Below are 6,019 nucleotides of genomic sequence, written 5' to 3'. Positions count from 1 at the left end.
TTTCTTTTTTTTTTTTTTTCGTACAATCATCGAACGGAGCAGCAGATATCTCCGTGAAAAAATAATAACGGTATCAAAGATACTTTTACTACAATTAAAAACACGTTATATAGATATATTGATTTAATTGATAATTCTTAGCATATTAAAATGAGATACTTAATTTTCTTTTTTTTTATTTTTATATTGATTTAATTTTTGATCATAATGTGTTTATTGTTTGATTATTTTTGTTAAAATTTAATTAGAGGAATTAAAAGTCATCGATTTTATTCATTGGATGTTACAATATTTTTGACATTCATATAATAGATATTAGTAAGTAAATATAAGATAGAAAAATGTATAAATAAAAGTGCTAATAATGGTTTGAAAATTTTTGCATTAATATTTGCGAAGAATTGATCATCATTTATTTTTTTACGTTTTGTATAAATATTTTAAAAATGAAAAATATTAATAGGATATATAAAATAAAGTTTTTCTTGTATTTATGAGATATGAGATATTTATGAATTTCTAATAATAAATTATTAATTTAGTCATCTACTTCTGATTTTTCATAATATAGAAATTTATTTTTATGTTTGATGAATGTAATAAATTTTTTACTTTATTAGTCTCTCGTAGCACTTTCTATAAATTATATACATTGTTTCACAGAATAATATTTTCTTCATATTTTAATTTAATCATATTTTAGAAAAAATTATTGCAATGATTTATATAGATAAATAAAAGTTATCCTTTATATCAAAAGAATACGTAATATAATAATATAATAATAAAATATTAATTTAATTAATTATAAATAACACGGTAATTTAATTTCTTCTTAAAGAATATTTCTTTTTTAAAGAAATTTTTTAAAGAAATTAAAAAGAATTTAATTGTTAAAAAACGATAACTGGATCGTTTATTCTATCTGTTTGCACAACCTTTGATAAAAAATATTACGATAATATAAGTTATAATCTAATTTCAATTATTGAAAAATTTGAAACAAAAGAAAAAAAACCAATGTACAAAAATTTAATTGTATCTATTCAAAAAACATCTATTCTCGTATATAATTTTTAATTTTTCTTTTACAAAAAGTATTGCATCTATAAAAATTTTCTTTTCTGTAATCGTCCATGCATATTGGAACTAATAACGTGACACGTGACAAAAAAAATGACTAAAGATTATATTTCTAATAGTTATGACATTAAAAAAATACATATCTTCGAATATCACTTGGTATGCTAAAGGTTAATCTCGAGTCATTGCCGCATCATCAATTATGTACCGAGATCAATTGCCATTTTACGCTCACGATCTCGACCCCAATCCCCCGATTGTTTCATGAAAAAAGATTTCATTGCGATTTATATATCTGATTTCAAGCGCAGTTAGTGGTTTGTTCCTTTTAAGGATTCGCTTACTGAATCACGACTTCATTTTAAGGCCGTTTACTTTCCCAACTTCGAGATAAGCTGTAGAATATCTATGACCTTGGCGAACGCGCACCTGAAATTAGGTGAAAGCGAGTATGGAAAGTAGAATTTATCAAAATCGTGTACGAGTACTTATTTTATTTAAAAATGAATTTCCTTGTATAAAATAACGTTACGATTGTTGATATATTATGTAAAAAAAGAAATATAAGGTAAAAGAAAGAAAAAAGTACAAAGAAGGAATTAAAATCGGGAAAAAGAGAAAATGTCAGAAACAAACAGAAGAGGTAATAATATAGCTGAAGACTAAGAATTAATTATTTTCAGAGCGGATTGCTTGGAAATGTTATATAGGATAATAAGAGGGAAGAAAAAATCGATTTAGTTAGCGTAATTTGTTAGCGTAATTGCATATTCCGGTAATGGGGTCGCAGAATCTCGGATCTCTCTCTTTAGGAGGTCACGAAAAATCGTTGCGTAATAATACGAATATGCATATGTGTACGAGCCTGAACATGCATACTTAACTTTAACGAGTCAGGATAAAGGTAAATCGAGAGTTATCGATAAGGTTATTTTATTCTTCGATCAAATCCCTTCAATCAATCTCGTTGTCGAAGGATCGAATAAACGAAACGTGCGTGCGCCACGTTTCAACTCGACAACGTGTGCTGCACTCGAAAAGGTTAAAGTTCGATCTTGCGGTTAGCCTTTACCGACAACCCATTATCCAAGAACGTCACGTCGATAAGGTCGCAACGACGTTGTACTTGCATTTAATCGCGAACGAGATTTCCTTTATCCCGGGGAAAATACGCGCCTTGTACAATTGGGATTACCATCACGCATTCTTGGTACCGTAATTATGTCAGTTACACAGAGCACGTTATAGTTTAGCGGAGGAAAGTGCACGAGCTCGGTGACGCGAAATTGCGACGTAGAAAGAGTAATCCGTTTTAAAGCGAAACTCCAAGCGTTTCTCTTTTAGTGAAAATATGGAATTATCAAGGAATGAAATAAAATTCATAACGATAACGATTATCGATCCGTTCTGTCTACGTTACGCCGCAGAAACGCCGAAGAAACGAATCTTTGTAGCAATAGAGAGCATCTTTTTTTTTTTTTTTTTTTTTGTAACAACTTTAACTGAAATTAAAAACAAAAACTGCTTTGACTCGACGTTAAAGAAACATTAATCTCGGAGAAAAATATGCAAAATGGCCGAGAAAAAAATATTATTGCTGATAAATTAGAATTCGATTATTTCATCGAGAAAAATCTATCGATAATGAACAAACATTGTATCATTGTATAGAAATAGTCACAAAAGAAAACCCGCTTTGCGCTGAAATTCTTTTAAAAGTTAAACATTTACAAGCGTTGCTCGATTGATTTTGTTCGCAGGTACTCTTTCGACCATCGAACGTTTCTTTGCCAATACATTATAATATTATCCTGGTTTTCACGGATCGATCGGAATAGCAGCTTGGATCGAGCTCTCGGTGCGATAATCGGCGGGGAATATGCAGCCGGTTTCTTCGTTCCTTCGTAGAGTATAAAAATATTTTTACGTTCGACGTCATGCATATTTTTAACGGCGCGTCAGTCACACGGTCGGCTTTCGGGTGCTTGACGTTAAACGCGACCCGCTGGATTACCCACGTAAGGAGTATTGGATTCCGCTGTGTTCGGCGCGGGTGATAATGCCGGGAACGAATCTCAGATTTCGCTTCGGCTCGCGTAACGTTTCACGGCGAACGCGCCAAGTGGAAACGAAACCGGAATAATGCTCGGCTAGATCGAACACGGCCAAGCTTTTAATCCCGTTTCGAGTTAATCTTGTTTCTCCTTCTAAATACTCGAACGGTATTCGGAACGGCACGAGGAAATACCTAAAAGTAACTTAAAAGTGAACGAATGAAACGTGTGAATAGGGCCCAATTAGGAAATATTTGTAATATTAAAATTTTTGAATATTTATGGAATGAAATGTTAAGAATATTTTTTCGTTTCGTTTTTGTGTGTATTAATTTTTCTATTAGTTAAAACATTTCGTTTCGCGAGTGAAGTAAAAGAGAAGTTTATTTTTAAGGTAGTTAACGCAGTTTTTGGATACTGGTTTCCCGTACACTATTCATTTATCACAAACTAAGATTATGTTTTATCGAAAAACTTTTCGCGAGAGACGCAGTAATTGACCACTGTACAATACAATAATAGATGCAAATTTAAAATTGATTTTGGTTAAAAAATTATTTAAAAAATATTGGATTAATTTTTAAATTAAATGTTTTCTATAATGATCTAAATATATTTTTATAATATAATATTTTTCACTTAATAGAAAACAAAAGTTAACTTAATTTACGAAGCTTCGTTTCTTAAGGTTTTTAATTAAGATTTGATCAGAAAAATTACAATTATAAATTTCCGAAATTAAAAAAGTAAATGTTTTAAATAGAAAAAATAAATTAATAATCAAAATTTATTTAAAAAATGATTATCTTCGAATTGATAGGGTTACAATTTATCATCGAAAAAATAAGCAAGGGGCATAGTAATCGATACAAATATCCTACACGTCATACCATACCGTTATTATATCGAGTTAACACTATTGAATATTTCTTTACTCTTTGCATAAAATTGTTAATTGGATTGTTTTCTTCGATTTTTTTCCTCGTATTTTTAAATGTATTTGATTTTTATGATGATTTTTATGATAAAAAAAAAGAGCAAAAAATATATACGAAATTTTGTTTTCTTTTAAAAAAAAATCGTTAAAATTTGTTTAATGTATCGAAAAATTTTTAATACAAATAAATAATTTTAAAAGTTCACAATACGACTTGTATTCTCGGTTCCAATACGATGATATCAGACATCGCGAAAATCCTTGAACGTATTGAAATTGTAAGGAAAAAAATCCTCAAAAAAGAAACCAATTAACTCGCTGTAATGTTACATGAACTGATTTACAATACAACTTGTCAACTTGTTATACGTAGCATGACATGTAATTACGTTCTATTCGCAATGAAAGCACAACGTTTAATACAAAAATCACTCTTATTCTCAATATTCATCTTTACTTTATTATAAAACTCAAAATAGTTTTTTGCATAAAAAAAAAAGAGAAAAGAATAGATAATATATTTTACTTTTAAAGAAAAATCAACAAAAGGAATATTTTTTAATAATATCTTATTTTCTTGACATCTTTTTCAAAATATTCATTTGTTTTTGTAAATACTTCTTGCCTCTGTAAAAAACATAATAAAAAATAATAAAGAAATTTTTTTAACGTTAAATGAGAATTATTGTTACGTAATACTCGAGTAAAACGTTCAATTTTTGTAAAAATCCTAATAATTAACATCGTAGTTGTGAAGATCGAACAAACGTTTGATCTTTATATTAATATATCGCCAAGTGATTCAGATAATTTCATATCTTTTAAAAAAAAGAAATATTATGAAATTTTAAATAAAAACAATAAATAAATAATAAAACGAGATTTTAAAGATTTTTTTTCGATTATAATTACAAAAAAGATACAAGTACGAAGCTATATGCAAAACTTTATTTACAACTTTATATATAGTTTTACGTGAAAATAGTACATTGAATTTTTGATAAAAATTTGGAAAATAAATATCACGTCATAATTTACGACATACATAAGCAATGTAATCTTGAGGTGGGTCGTAATGTAAGTTGTTGCATATAAAAGATCACGTTGTAAAGGCAAGAAAAATATTGACAAAAGATTTAGAATGATTTGAAATAGTTAGCATTTCGTAGTTTTCAAAAGATATGATGATTTTAATTTATTGTATAAAAGACATAGAAAATTGAATTTCGTGCTGCCAATTATTCAAAATCAAAATTAATACATATTTTTCCTAGGAAACTTAATAATTAACAGCGCAGTTATGAAGATCGAACAAACGTACATTAATATATCGCCATTCAAGTGATTCAGAATAATAGTGATGTAACTGCTATTGTTGATTTTTCGAGAAAGCCATGTTTTTCCAAGATGTTTTTCTTGAATCAATTAAATACGAATAATATAATATTACTTTATACGAAGAATATAATTATTTCACTTTGATAAACAAAATATAATCTCATTATAATAAATTAATAAATTTTAATAAAAATGAATATTAATAGATAATATTGGACATTATATTATTTATTCTGAATGAAATTCAATTATATATCACTAAAAATTTTACTTTAAATAAAAACATGTTACTTAATTTCTCTTTATGATAATTAACAATCAATAACGACTAATCAGAGAAGAGTTTTTATTTATCGAAAGATGCTAAAAGTTCAAACTTGAATATTTTGAATGGATTTGACTCGACAATGACCAATAATTCTCGTTACTTACTTTCCCATTCGATATGGAGAAGATTAATAAATTGAGTTGAAAGAATTTTATTTTTTAATGACTACAACTCGAGAGATATCTATAACTGAAAAGGTATATCGGCGAAAGTTCGGCAAGTTTGGCGCGGGACAAAGAGGAAGAGAGGGAGAGATCGCGTCGCGTTGGCACGTGAATC

The 6,019-nt window shown here is 28.1% G+C and overlaps 1 long non-coding RNA gene across 1 annotated transcript in view; it reads left to right on the top strand.

Annotated features, from left to right (window-relative positions):
• Positions 1–2,202, top strand: part of LOC116186500 — a 23,139-nt gene extending 20,937 nt beyond the window's left edge. The window contains exon 3 of the long non-coding RNA XR_004151499.1: positions 2,192–2,202. This is a non-coding gene — a long non-coding RNA (uncharacterized LOC116186500). The remainder of the gene's footprint in view (positions 1–2,191) is intronic.
• The last annotated feature ends 3,817 nt before the right edge of the window (positions 2,203–6,019 follow it).

The sequence above is a fragment of the Apis dorsata genome, unplaced genomic scaffold (genome assembly GCF_000469605.1).
Source record: "Apis dorsata unplaced genomic scaffold, Apis dorsata 1.3 scaffold_787, whole genome shotgun sequence".
NCBI lineage: Eukaryota > Metazoa > Arthropoda > Insecta > Hymenoptera > Apidae > Apis > Apis dorsata.
Note: the sequence above shows the minus strand (reverse complement) of the source record. Positions and strands in the feature narration are given on the sequence as shown.